Here is a 13,077-nt window from a genome sequence, read left to right as displayed (position 1 = left end):
TTTTATGAAGTTTTAACTGAAATATACGTCTCCGCAAGATTTGGCGAGATTTGGCGAGCTAGTGAGTTCATTCGAGTTTTGCTCAACTTGGAAGAAAATATGCTTTTCAGATGGAGAAATTTATGAAAAATATTCTATTTAAATAGAATGTGAGGAAAACTTCCCCCCCCCCTCTAGACAATTGCAGTTTTGCATAAAAATGCATAACAACCTCTAAAAATAATAGTATTTTTACCCCTCTTCGTAACGGTTATGTTTGCATATGCTGATAAATACAGCAAAAGCCAACATGAACTAAGCCGATGAAAAAAAATCTCTCTCTATCTTCGCATTTATTATTAATTTAATTTTTATGGCGAAATATGTGTAGTGCACGCATCTCATACGGACAGAACTAAGTTGTTGAAATAAAGTGATATTTCAGCATGGATATTTTCCATATTCATTAAACTTACTAACTTCATTTTGAGAATTATTCGATTCATTCGTAAAAAGTGATAAATGCTACGAAATTCATCAAACTTACTAAAAATATTGGTAATTATGCATATATTTACCAACTATTATGCATAATTTCTGAAGATAACGCGCACTACGGATTTATCAAATTTACAGTAACATAAACATTATATATTTGTTGTATACAATATTTTGTTTCCTGTGTGTGTATAGATATTTAGAAAGCTATTAAAAACTGTGCCAAAAAAATTTATTTCATGAAATTTATACTGTTTATATTCACTTCCTTCAAATATTATATATTCAATTAAAATTTAAAAACCCATGTGTTAAGAAATTATTAAGAATTATCACTTAATGGAAAATAAATAAATTCCGTTTTCCAATATTTGTTTATTTTATAGAATTTATTTTTTCAAATCTGATACTCCCTAAATATTTCACATAAAAATGAGTGAAATTCATTGAAAAAATGAAGGAAAGTTTTCATCAACTTGATCGAATTGAGTCAAATTTCGTTACAGCAACATCCTAGCTTCTGCGAAAACGCGCCAAATGTAATAGCGCAGAACCTGTTCTTTCCCCGACAATACTGCTCATCTTTTCTTCACGTTCGACAAGTTTTATGAATAGCGTGCGCGGTCTATTTATATCTTAAGTCTATGGTTCTATCCATCAAAGCAGCAACAGGATTGCTGGAGCAGGAACTTCAGATGGTACGTAAGTCTTATATATACTGTATATTCTAAAAATTCTTGGACTCACAGTGGTGCGGGGGATTATTCCTGTAGCTTGAATCCGATCCCAGTTGAAAGGGCTAAAAAAAGCTTTGGCGACCAAAAAAAACGTAGACGGGGGTACCAAAAATAGGTGCCGACGGGTAGAGATTCTTTCACGAGCCGCCCCTGTGACTACAGTATAGTTTGTAGTTTGGTTGGCTGAAATTGGTTTGCCAACTTCTAGGCACGAACTTGAGCGCGTCCCCCCCCCCCCCCACGAATTCCAAAAAGAAGGTCGAACAACAGCAGGAGCAAAACGATGTGGAGGCGGTTTCTCATAAGACAGTGGTTCTCAACCTTGGTAAGCCCACGGCCCAGTTTCATTCATTTTTGTGAGTGGAAGGCCCAGTCAAACACAAGACCAACGGCAAATGAATGAGGAAAAATGAAACGGCTGATCATTCGCGGCCCGGTATGAATGAGGTCAGGGCCCGGCGGTTAAGAAACACTGTCATAAGAGACTGAGTGCAAAAAGTGATATTGGGAGAATTAATGGTTCAGTTCCATAAAACACGGGACGTATATCACCAAACGATCTCTAATCCCACTAATTCACTCAAGCCCGGACATATCATTCTGGATTCGCTTCTGTATCACCTCATGAATGGACACTAGGACTCTGCCACCGGACTTATCCCGTTACCTAGATCTCTTCCATCCCAGTTTCGTTGCAGAGGAACAAAGCGTATGTACCTAACAGTCTGAGTGTGTGTATCTATTGTTGTGTCAGTGCTGCCGTCTATAGTTCAGGTTGGGAATGAAGCTTAATGATTGTAATATGTATCACTTCAGTTTTGATCGATCAGGTCCCGAAACTAAAATGCATCCATTCACCAATTTTTTACTTCCAGATTAGGAGACAGATGGCAGTACCACCTGAAAATATACTACTACTAAACTGTACGCGCAACTCTATTAATTCTATGCGTAATAAGTTATTGCAGGGGTCTCGTGGCACACCCAAGACATTTGTATCAACATACGAACTCTATTACCACTCATCGGGTCACAATAAAATTCATTCATTTTCTGATTCCTCACTTCCAGATTCCGAAACATATGGCAGCGCCACCTGGAAATACAGCACTGCATAGCAATAGATACCTGCTTTGCCGTGAAGTTTTAGATATATAATGTGAGTAGTATATATAACCACAATCAACATCAGGAAAACACTTGGCGGAAAACAAAATCCCAACACCAAGAAGGAGTTGTACTAGATAAACGAAATTTGGGAGGCGTGTTTGCACGTGTGAAAGATGACGCCCATTCAAATTTCGCACTAGACGAATAAGTATGATCATGCAACCCACGTTTGCTTTAAATACGCGATGTAAACTACGTGAGAAGGAGACGAAGAAAGCAGTATCATCAGTTTACTGAGTTTTATCGAGGGCTACGAGAAGGTGGATTTTCTTTCCGCGATATTGCGGAAGACTTGGCAGGGATGTATTCACTGTGCATGATTATTGGCAGCAATGGGAAGGGGGGGGGGGGGTCACGGGAAAGCACTGTCTCGAGAAAACCGGGGTCCGGCCACCCACGGGCCACTACTGAGAGGGAAGACCGCCGTATTCGCCGCATGGCTGGGGCGCATCCTACTGCAGCTGCAGCAGAAATTACAGCTTCTGTTGTCCCCAGAGTGACACAGCGAACTGTAACAAATCGATTACTTGAGGGACAGCTCCGAGCCAGACGGCCTGTAGCGTTCATTCCACTAAATCACTTTCCAAATCACTGCCATCTGCGACGTCAGTGGTGTCAAACATGGGCGGAGATACGGGGGGGGGGGGGGCACCAGCGTCAAAGGTGATGTCGACTGATCTAATGTATACTGTATATATGAATTAACATCATCATCATCGTGTCCCCCAGCAATAATGACCGTGCCCCCCCCCCCCAGACTTCCAAGTCTATCTCCGCCCATGGTGTCCAATTAGAGCTCATCGGAGGGCGGAGTGGGGATCTATTGTGTTCTCAGATGAGAGCCGTTTCTGTCTTGGTGCCAGGGATGGGTCGTACGTTGGTAAGAAGGAGGCCAGGTGAGCGCTTGGAACAAAGCTGTCTGCGACGTAGACACACTGGACCTACACCAGGAGTTGTGGTCTGGGGAGCGATTTCCTATGACAGCAGGAGCACTCTCGCCGTTATTCCCAGCACCTTGACAGCAACTTTGTACTTCAGACTGGTGATTGAACCGGTTGTGCTGCCATTCATGAGTAGTATTCAAGGGTAAGGGGGGGGGGTGTTTTCGAACAGGATAACGCTCGTCCTCATACCACTGTCACCCAACGTGCTCTACAGAGTGTCGACGTGTTGGCTTGGGCTGCGAAGTCACCAGATCTTTCTCCCATCGAGCACATATTATTGAAAGACAGATCCAGCGTCATCCACAAACAGCATTAACCGTTGCTGATATGACTGACCAAGTGCAACAGGCATGGAACTCCATCCCACATAATGAATACAGTGGTTATTAATGTAAAACCATTTCACATTTGAAGTGAATCTTCTCGCGCTTACTTTAACCTTGAAAACCTTGTGTGACCTAATCAAATAAGTATGTTACCTAGACAATTGCTTTGCCTAAATCTCATGCCTCTAAAACCAGTGTTTCTCAACCGCCGGGCTGCGGCCCAGTACCGGGCCCTAACACTAGTTCACACCGGGCCGTGAGTGATCGCGGTTTCATTTCTCCCTATTAATTTCTCGTTAGTTGTGTGTATGACCGAGCGTTTCACTTACACAAAAGACATTTACCGGACCTCGGGCTTCCAAAGGTCGAGAACCACTGCTCTAAACTAATTTCTTCTTGGTGTTGGGATTTTATTTCCCGCCAGAGTATATTTCGCGTTTGATGTTCTATAAATTCTTCACCCGACTCCAGTGTCGCTACTTTTTGTCCTCAAGTGAAGGGACTATCGCATCATCGTGTCTCGACCTTCTTCGTTCTTTCAGTGAAGATACAGAGAGTCTGTTTGCTTCACTCGAAAACAAAAAGTAGCGACACTGGAGTCGGGTGAAGAATTTATATGACATCAAACGCGCGAAATATGTTTCCCTGATTTGTGGTCCAGAGTCGAACCAGTCTGTCCCACTAAATGTGTAGCAAGTTGTTTTAGGTGCCTCGTTGCACATCCCGGTTAAAAAACGAATCTAGCACAGCGTTGTTGATTTCGGCTTGTGTGGGTGGCTTGCCCCCTACACACTCCTTGAAACGTATTTTCTTTTCATTGTTCGAACATTTATGATGTCACGTGATTTGATATGTAAGTAGTGTTAATATTCTGTTTATATGTTTCTTTCCCTCACCCCCCAAGGCCTCCAAGAAGCGTGGAATCGAGCCAGAGTACCAACCAGACGAGTGCGACGGCTGTCCCTTCGGTGTACAGTACCTGCATATCTAACGATGGTACCAAGGTTTGTCCTCTAGTCATGTTAAAATTCAGAAAATGCGGGAAAAGGAGGCACGCTCCTTGAGTTCTCAGGAAATTCGGGAGTTATACATTACCGAAATCTCAGGAAATGTAAAACTCACGAGGCGGGTGTAAGTGTAGACATGTGTGACGGATATGAGAGGAAGGGGTCTGCAACCTTTCATACATCGCGGGTCAAATTGAAACTTCCCTCGAAGCTCGCGGGCCTCCAACGTGAGACATTTGGTATTGTAACATGGAGTGGAATACATATTAACAGTATATCTCAAAAGAAGGGCCTGGGGGGGGGGGTGTCCCCCAAAATAATTAAAGACTTAATTTATTCTGAAAAAATTATACCTTCTATTGATTCCGAAATTATTTCTTTCATTAATTGTCAATAATTTCTTTCATTAATTTTCAAATAATATTTTTCATTAATTGTCAAATGATTTCTTTCATTAATTGTGAAATAGTTTCTCTCATTAATTGTCAAATAATTTTTATCACTGATTCCGAAATTATTTCTTTCGATAATTCTGAAAATATTCGTTTTAAAAAAATAATAATTTTCAGTAATTCTTGAACTTATTCTCCTATGAATAAGAAAGTTTTATCAGTTGTGAAATAATTTTAGGAAATTCAATCACGAAATAATAATTTCAATAATTCCGGAATTATTTTCTTTAAAAAAAATTCTGAAATTACTTCCTTTAATAAAATTCTGAAATTATTTCTTTCAAAAATTTGGAAATTATTTCTTTCAAAAATTTGGAAATTATTTCTTTCAAAAATTTGGAAATTATTTCTTTCAAAAATTTGGAAATTATTTCTTTCAAAAATTTGGAAATTATTTTTCCAAATTATTCTGAATTATTGTTATCGTAAACTGGGCTGGCTTTGCACTATGGTTCCGATTATGTGCTATTCACGGATTTTAGGACAAAGACTTTTCATGCCGATTCAGCAGCTGTAGGTGACTCACCCATGAGCCCCTCACAAGGGCGGGGCTGACAGGGCTCCATCCATGGGGCCCGGGACAATTCTGTTCACTTTTTTTGTTTTTTTTTCACGCTATAAATTAACCAAAAAAGTGCCCGTGAAAAGTCTAGAGGGGGGGGGGGTCCCTACTAGAAGCTCCAGCCTAGGGGGCCCCACTCTAGGATGTGGAGGCCATGGACTCACCGACGGCATTTATTTCATCTCCTACCAGTTGTTGTCTGGAAGTTTTTTCAGATTACAGGGTGATTTACACGAAATTTTTCAAGCGCGTGTAAACTTCTGGTGCGGCTAGTGTGTGTGCTTCGTTAAAACTAGGTAAGTTAACATTTCTATGTAGAAATTACTTACGATTAGAAATGCCTATTTGAATCGTAAAAATAGTGCATTTTTTGGCAGAAATATGGCGTATAAACAAAAAAAAATGGGGATTCGGGTGGCGACGTTGTGCCACCTGTTTTTACAGTTTTTGCCCTTTTTTTTTGCACTAGTTCGTTATTTTTTATTGGTCCAGAAATGGTCCGCAAGTACGTGCTGAAGCTGTGTAGTCGACCTTACCGCTCCTCAAATGAAACACTCGAAGAGACTCTTCGTGCGATAAGAAACTAGGAGATGCTCCCCAATTTTTGATCATATTGGGGAGGCGTGTTTAAGGGGCCATGAAGAAAGTTGGCAAATGTAAACAGTAACATGCAGCGAGGAGGAATAACTAAATCACCGCGTATATATTGAAATTTGCGTCCCGAAATCCTTTGCCAGAGAACACCGCCGACACACACAAACAAGGACTAGTGGCGCCATCTACAATTCCGTTAACTCCAATTACCCACAATACCACTTTTCCGTAGGCTGGCCAGATATTCCAGAAAACCGGGACAGTCCCGGTTTTTGGCTAATAAAATACCGTCCCGGAAACTGCTTCTCCTATTGTCATTGGATATACAGTCGAATCCACTATAATGAACTCCAAAATACCGGAGAAATCATTTCGTAACAAAGGAATTCCAGGTTTTTGTATTGTTCCTATGACAACTTATCTGGAAAGGGGGGCGATTAGAAAAGTGTTCGTTATAAAACGAGATTTTCGCTATAACGGTATTCGTTAAAACGGGTTTCGACTGTACTGCATAAAAAAGGTAAAGATATGGCATGCGTCGACCCGCTATATCCAATGGCAATAGGTGAAATGTCCTTCTTCAGTGACGTCACGAGCTTCGTGCGGAGGCCTTGTTCTATAGGTGCTGGTGACATAATGCGCATGTTTAGGCTGACCATATTTCCTCGAGAGAAATACGGGAAATTGGGATTCCGAATACGGGACATCGCCAATTATCGCCAACAACGCCGCCAAAAGTGCACAAAGTTGCCAAATATAGCTGAAATTACGGGAAGATCGCAATGGCGAGAAACGAAGCAAATTGCAACATATTAAAAGGATTTCCACGAAATAAAATGTTCACCAAGGCAAATGTGGGAGATTAATGTGTTATTATTTGTGGTTGTAATTATCATAATATAATTTGAGAGATGAAAAATAATTTCAATCGTTGACTTCAATAAAGAATAGAAATCCAAGTAGGCGTCATGTAAAAAACGGGAAAAACCGGAGAGCAGCCACCTCGCGTTAAAGTACAGTATCATTTTTGAATTACTACTTTGGGGACCGTTCAAGTATTACGTCAGCATCGATGGGGGGGGGGGTTGGATAATGCTTACGTCAGCAACCACTCTTTATGAAAATATGAGTTAGGATTCAGAGGGGGCAGAGCTGATGACGAAATTTTGCTGACAAGGGGCGGGGGGGGGGTGTCAAAAATTTGCTTACGTAATACTTGAACGGCCCCTTTCTATTACAGCGAGTTCAGCTCCACCTGTCGCGCACCTTTAACACTAATTAGCAATATGGTGTCTTTGGTTTTGTCTCAAAAATATTGCCCCATGATCCGGCATTGAACAAGGACCACCTCCTTTAGGTTCAATATTGTTTACGGTGGTCATTTTGGCGAGGCCCAGGCTTTATTTAGCCACCAGTAATTTTAGCCATTGCCGTGAAATTCGTACCTGCAATGCTGCTCTCTGAGAAAGGGGCCATTCAAGTATTACGTAAGCAGATTTTCAGCCATTTTTGACCCCCCCTCCCTCTCCCCCTTGTCAGCAAAACACTGACCCCCCCCCCCCACCCTTGTCAGCAAAATTTCGTCAGCAGCTTAGAATATTTCATATCTTCAAAAGGGGGTGGTTGATGACGTAAGCAGCAACCTTCAAACCCCCCCCCTCCACATCAAAAGTCAGCATTTCCGAAACCCCCCCCCCCCCGATGCTGACGTAATACTTGAATGACCCCAAACACTTTTTCTCAGAAGACCATCCCGGTTTCTGACAGAATGATTATTATTCGCATTATGTTCTCGGTTTTTATCGAGATTTGTCCCGGTTTTCCCCGTTGTATGATAAATGGTCACCCTACTTTTTACGTGTTTGTCGTGCGTGCTCATTACAAACTCCATATCGATCGGTTTCTGATTATGTACATCAGTCATATCGCATGTATTCCCATAAAATAGATAGACACATACAGTAGTACCGTCAATATATCGATTCCCATTGGTCCATTAAATGAACTAAAGTCATTAATCATATTATAACAGAATCGTCCCGTATTTTTTTTGGTATTCTTCGTTATCCAAAAAAAAACCCTTTTATTAATATCAACTCCAAGAGAAAGAGAACATTCCATTTACCATTACTAATGTTACCCCGTTCACCCCGCTCCCGTAAAGTGAATTATGTAATGTGATTATATACGTGGGTACAAAAGAATATAGTGAAGTGTTAGAAACTAACCTTTAGGCTGTAGGTGGGGGGGGGGAGGAGGATCCCCCCTCACCGTTTTTCTTTGGAGCATCGATTTTTGTATTCTTTCTGCCTCAGGGTGGGGGGGGGGGAAGAATTGTATTCTCTCCCCCTTCCTTTATAGAAAGAATGAGGACAGTGGCGTAGACAGGAGACCCTTCTTACTTCGCGGGGAGACTTTCATCTAATTTAGTTCTCTCTCTCTCTCGAAGAAGAAGAAGAAAAATTTACGGGGGCGATGGGGAGGGGGGGTGGGGGCGGATCTATCCTCTTCCCCCATCAATATTTATTTATCGTTTGGCAGAGTTGGTTACTTCCTCTCGGATCGATGGAGGAGAAGATTATATAAGATGGCGGTTTTCCAATTTAAAAGACTCCTAAGAAATTCCGTTCCGTTCACAAAGAGGAGATTCTGAGATGTTTTTCGATTTTCCCAAACTGCTCACGGTTTGCGAGAAGACTTTTAAGGACTGGCGAAATGCATCAGTCACGGGAAGGTGCTTGGCGTGCGTATGCGACGATCACGATTAACTCTGTTAGCCCTGCGAGAAAGAACTTAGGTTCCGTCACGTCATCGCGAGACTATTTGCTTTTTTGTGTAGTTAAAGTTAGAATCTTAGAAATATACCACATCTTAGAAATATACCATAAATACAAGTTCTTCACCCTTTGTGCTAAGGGGCCATTCAAGTATTACGTAAGCAGATTTTCAGCCATTTTTGACCCCCCCTTCCCCCGTCAGCAGCTCAGAATATTTCATATGTTCAAAAAGGTGTGGTTGATGACGTAAGAAACCTTGAAACCCCCCCCCCCCCTCCTTGTCATCAAAAGTCAGCAAATCCGAAACCCCCTTCCCCCCGATGCTGACGTAATACTTGAATGATCCTAATAAGATGAAGTCCACGTGACCCGTCCCAATTAAATGAAGCATAATTGTACGGCCGACGTTCGTTATAACGACCTCGGAAAAAGGACGTTATATCGAACGTTCAAAAAAAATGTGTACAAAAGGATTCTTATTTGGGCTGAACAAGGAATTAAATTATTCATTTTGCTATAATGGAATCTAGTGGCAGCAAAAATGCTTCAGATTAGAAAATAAAATTGCTGTAAGCAATATACTCGAACCTATTAACCAGATTCTACAATATATAAAGAGTTCCCGACCTTTTTTCAGCAGCAACCCAAAATCAACAACATGACCAGCTTCGCGACCCGTGGGTCTGTTTTCTTTTAAAAATTAGTGAAACCAGTCACGCAGTAAGTGCATTTGTAACAGCCCGTAAATGAATGCGTACGACTCATCTCGGAAGCCCCCCCCCCCCCCTGTGTGAATAAGGCTAAGCGCAAATTGAGTCGCGCGCAGCGTTCGCGAGTGGGCGGGACCCGAATGCGATGACGTCAACACGCCCGTGCGTAGCGAGGGGATGCGCATACAGCAACGCGTTTCAAGTGCACGAGCGTTTTCAAAAGGAAACGATTTCGGGCCTGCAACCTTGGCATTTGGGAGGTTCCCGGAGATTGCATATTATATATTGGTCATTAAAGTTTACATTAATGAAGACATAACATTAATTAAAATAATCCATACTGAATTCCTAAATTAATGAATCCAATAATGAATTCCGAAATTAATGAATCCAATAATGAATTCCGAAATTAATGAATCCCATACTGAATTCCTAAATTAATGATTAATGAATCCACTAATGAATTCCGAAATTAATGATTAATGAATCCACTAATGAATTCCGAAATTAATGAATCCCATACTGAATTCCTAAATTAATGAATCCACTAATGAATTTCGAAATTAATGAATCCCATACTGAATTCCGAAATTAATGAATCCCATACTGAATTCCTAAATTAATGATTAATGAATTCCGAAATTAATGATTAATGAATCCACTAATGAATACCGCAATTAATGAATCCCATACTGAATTCCGAAATTAATGAATCCCATACTGAATTCCTAAATTAATAATTAATGAATCACATACTGAATTCCTAAATTAATGATTAATGAATCCCATACTGAATTCCTAAATTAATGATTGATGAATCCAATAACGAATTCCTAAATTAATGATTAATGAATCCAATAATGAATTCCGAAATTAATGAATCCCATACTGAATTCCTAAATTAATGATTAATGAATCCAATAATGAATTCTGAAACTAATGAATCCCATATTGAATTTCTAAATTAATGATTAATGAATCCAATAATGAATTCCGAAATTAATGAATCCAATAATGAATTCCGAAATTAATGATTGATGAATCCAATAACGAATTCCCAAATTAATGATTAATGAATCCAATAATGAATTCCGAAATTAATGAATCCCATACTGAATTCCTAAATTAATGATTAATGAATCCACTAATAAATTCCGAAATTAATGAATCCCATACTGAATTCCGAAAGTAATGAATCCCATACTGAATTCCTAAATTAATGATTAATGAATCCACTAATGAATTCCGAAATTAATGAATCCCATACTGAATTCCTAAATTATTGATTAATGAATCCACTAATGAATTCCGAAATTAATGAATCCCATACTGAATTCCGAAACTAATGAATCCCATACTGAATTCCTAAATTAATGATTAATGAATCCAATAATGAATTCCGAAATTAATGAATCCCATACTGAATTCCTAAATTAATGATTAATGAATCCAATAATGAATTCCGAAATTAATGAATCCCATACTGAATTCCTAAATTAATGAATCCACTAATGAATTTCGAAATTAATGAATCCCATACTGAATTCCAAAATTAATGAATCCCATACTGAATTCCTAAATTAATGATTAATGAATCCCATACTGAATTCCTAAATTAATGAATCCAATAATGAATTCCGAAATTAATGAATCCAATAATGAATTCCGAAATTAATGAATCCCATACTGAATTCCTAAATTAATGATTAATGAATCCATTAATGAATTCCGAAATTAATGATTAATGAATCCACTAATGAATTCCGAAATTAATGAATCCCATACTGAATTCCTAAATTAATGAATCCACTAATGAATTCCGAAATTAATGAATCCTATACTGAATTCCGAAATTGATGAATCCCATACTGAATTCCTAAATTAATAATTAATGAATCCCATACTGAATTCCTAAATTAATGATTAATGAATCCCATACTGAATTCCTAAATTAATGATTAATGAATCCCATACTGAATTCCTAAATTAATGATTAATGAATCCAATAATGAATTCCGAAATTAATGAATCCCATACTGAATTCCTAAATTAATGATTAATGAATCCAATATTGAATTCTGAAACTAATGAATCTCATACTGAATTCCTAAATTAATGATTAATGAATCCAATAATGAATTCCGAAATTAATGAATCCCATACTGAATTCCTAAATTAATGATTAATGAATCCAATAATAAATTCCGAAATTAATGAATCCCATACTGAATTCCTAAATTAATGATTGATGAATCCAATAACGAATTCCTAAATTAATGATTAATGAATCCAATAATGAATTCCGAAATTAATGAATCCCATACTGAATTCCTAAATTAATGAATCGCATACTGAATTCCTAAATTAATGATTAATGAATCCAATAATAAATTCCGAAATTAATGAATCTCATACTGAATTCCTAAATTAATGACTAATGAATCCACTAATGAATTCCGAAATTAATGAATTCCAAAATTAAAAATAACTCCATAATGAAAGAAAATTTCGAGCTAATGAAAAGTCAAAACCTTGCAAAGAACAATTATATTTAATAAAAATTCAGAACGAAATAAAATAACGGTTTAATTTTTAGAAAACCCTTACCGAATACGAAGAATCGTGCGCGCGGGGCACGAAAATCTGCGTCTCAACAGCAGCGCCAACGATTGCACGCGTACACGCGCTTAGCGTAGTGTCACCTCGTGTCTCAATTTGCGCTGTCTTTCTGATTTCCGTTGGCCGCAAAACAGAGTGCTGCCTTGCTTCGTGTCGCGAACGCTGCTCGTGCCTCAAGAATCCCCGGTTGTGATTGTTCTTGTACGACTCACCTTGGAAGTCCCTGCGACCGTAATGTGGGTCAAGGCTCATTGGTCAAGAACCTCTGATATAAAGGGTCAATGTCAAGCACAATTTCGGCAAACAATATTCGTTTCTTTGTGAGAAAAGAGGCCGAGCTGAACTGCCATCGGGCGTTGTATTGGATTGAATTATTTTTGTAGGTCGCTATATTGGTCCCATGCTATAAAAATAGCATGGGATGAATTGAAAAAAAAAAAAATTAGGCTCACCGTTCCAGTTGTTACAATGGAATGGCCGCAATAATGGATGGTTGTCATAACGAGCGTCGACGGTATACAGCAGCAAAATAATAACTAGGTACTGAGTTCTTCAACCTTTTTGCAGTCGCGAGCACTGCCTTTAACCATCACTAAAAGAAAAGCACCCTGGCAAGTTTGGCATTCTGAACCCAAATGAACAGTAAAACGTCTGAAAAAAACTCGATGGACGACTTGTGTCCAGTTTTACGGGACGTACCTG

The 13,077-nt window shown here is 39.2% G+C and overlaps 1 protein-coding gene across 1 annotated transcript in view; it reads left to right on the top strand.

The window, feature by feature from the left end:
• The first annotated feature begins 1,129 nt into the window (after positions 1–1,129).
• LOC149068450 (uncharacterized) overlaps positions 1,130–13,077 on the top strand; it is a 57,034-nt gene continuing 45,086 nt past the window's right edge. The window contains exons 1-2 of the mRNA XM_089251635.1: positions 1,130–1,175; positions 4,559–4,658. The gene's annotated coding sequence lies outside the window, so the exon portion shown is untranslated. The remainder of the gene's footprint in view (positions 1,176–4,558; positions 4,659–13,077) is intronic.

Source organism: Pholcus phalangioides, unplaced genomic scaffold (genome assembly GCF_987345545.1).
Source record: "Pholcus phalangioides strain wild (caught in Gottingen) unplaced genomic scaffold, Ppha-v1.0 ptg000027l_1, whole genome shotgun sequence".
Classification (NCBI taxonomy): Eukaryota; Metazoa; Arthropoda; class Arachnida; order Araneae; family Pholcidae; genus Pholcus; species Pholcus phalangioides.
Note: the sequence above shows the minus strand (reverse complement) of the source record. Positions and strands in the feature narration are given on the sequence as shown.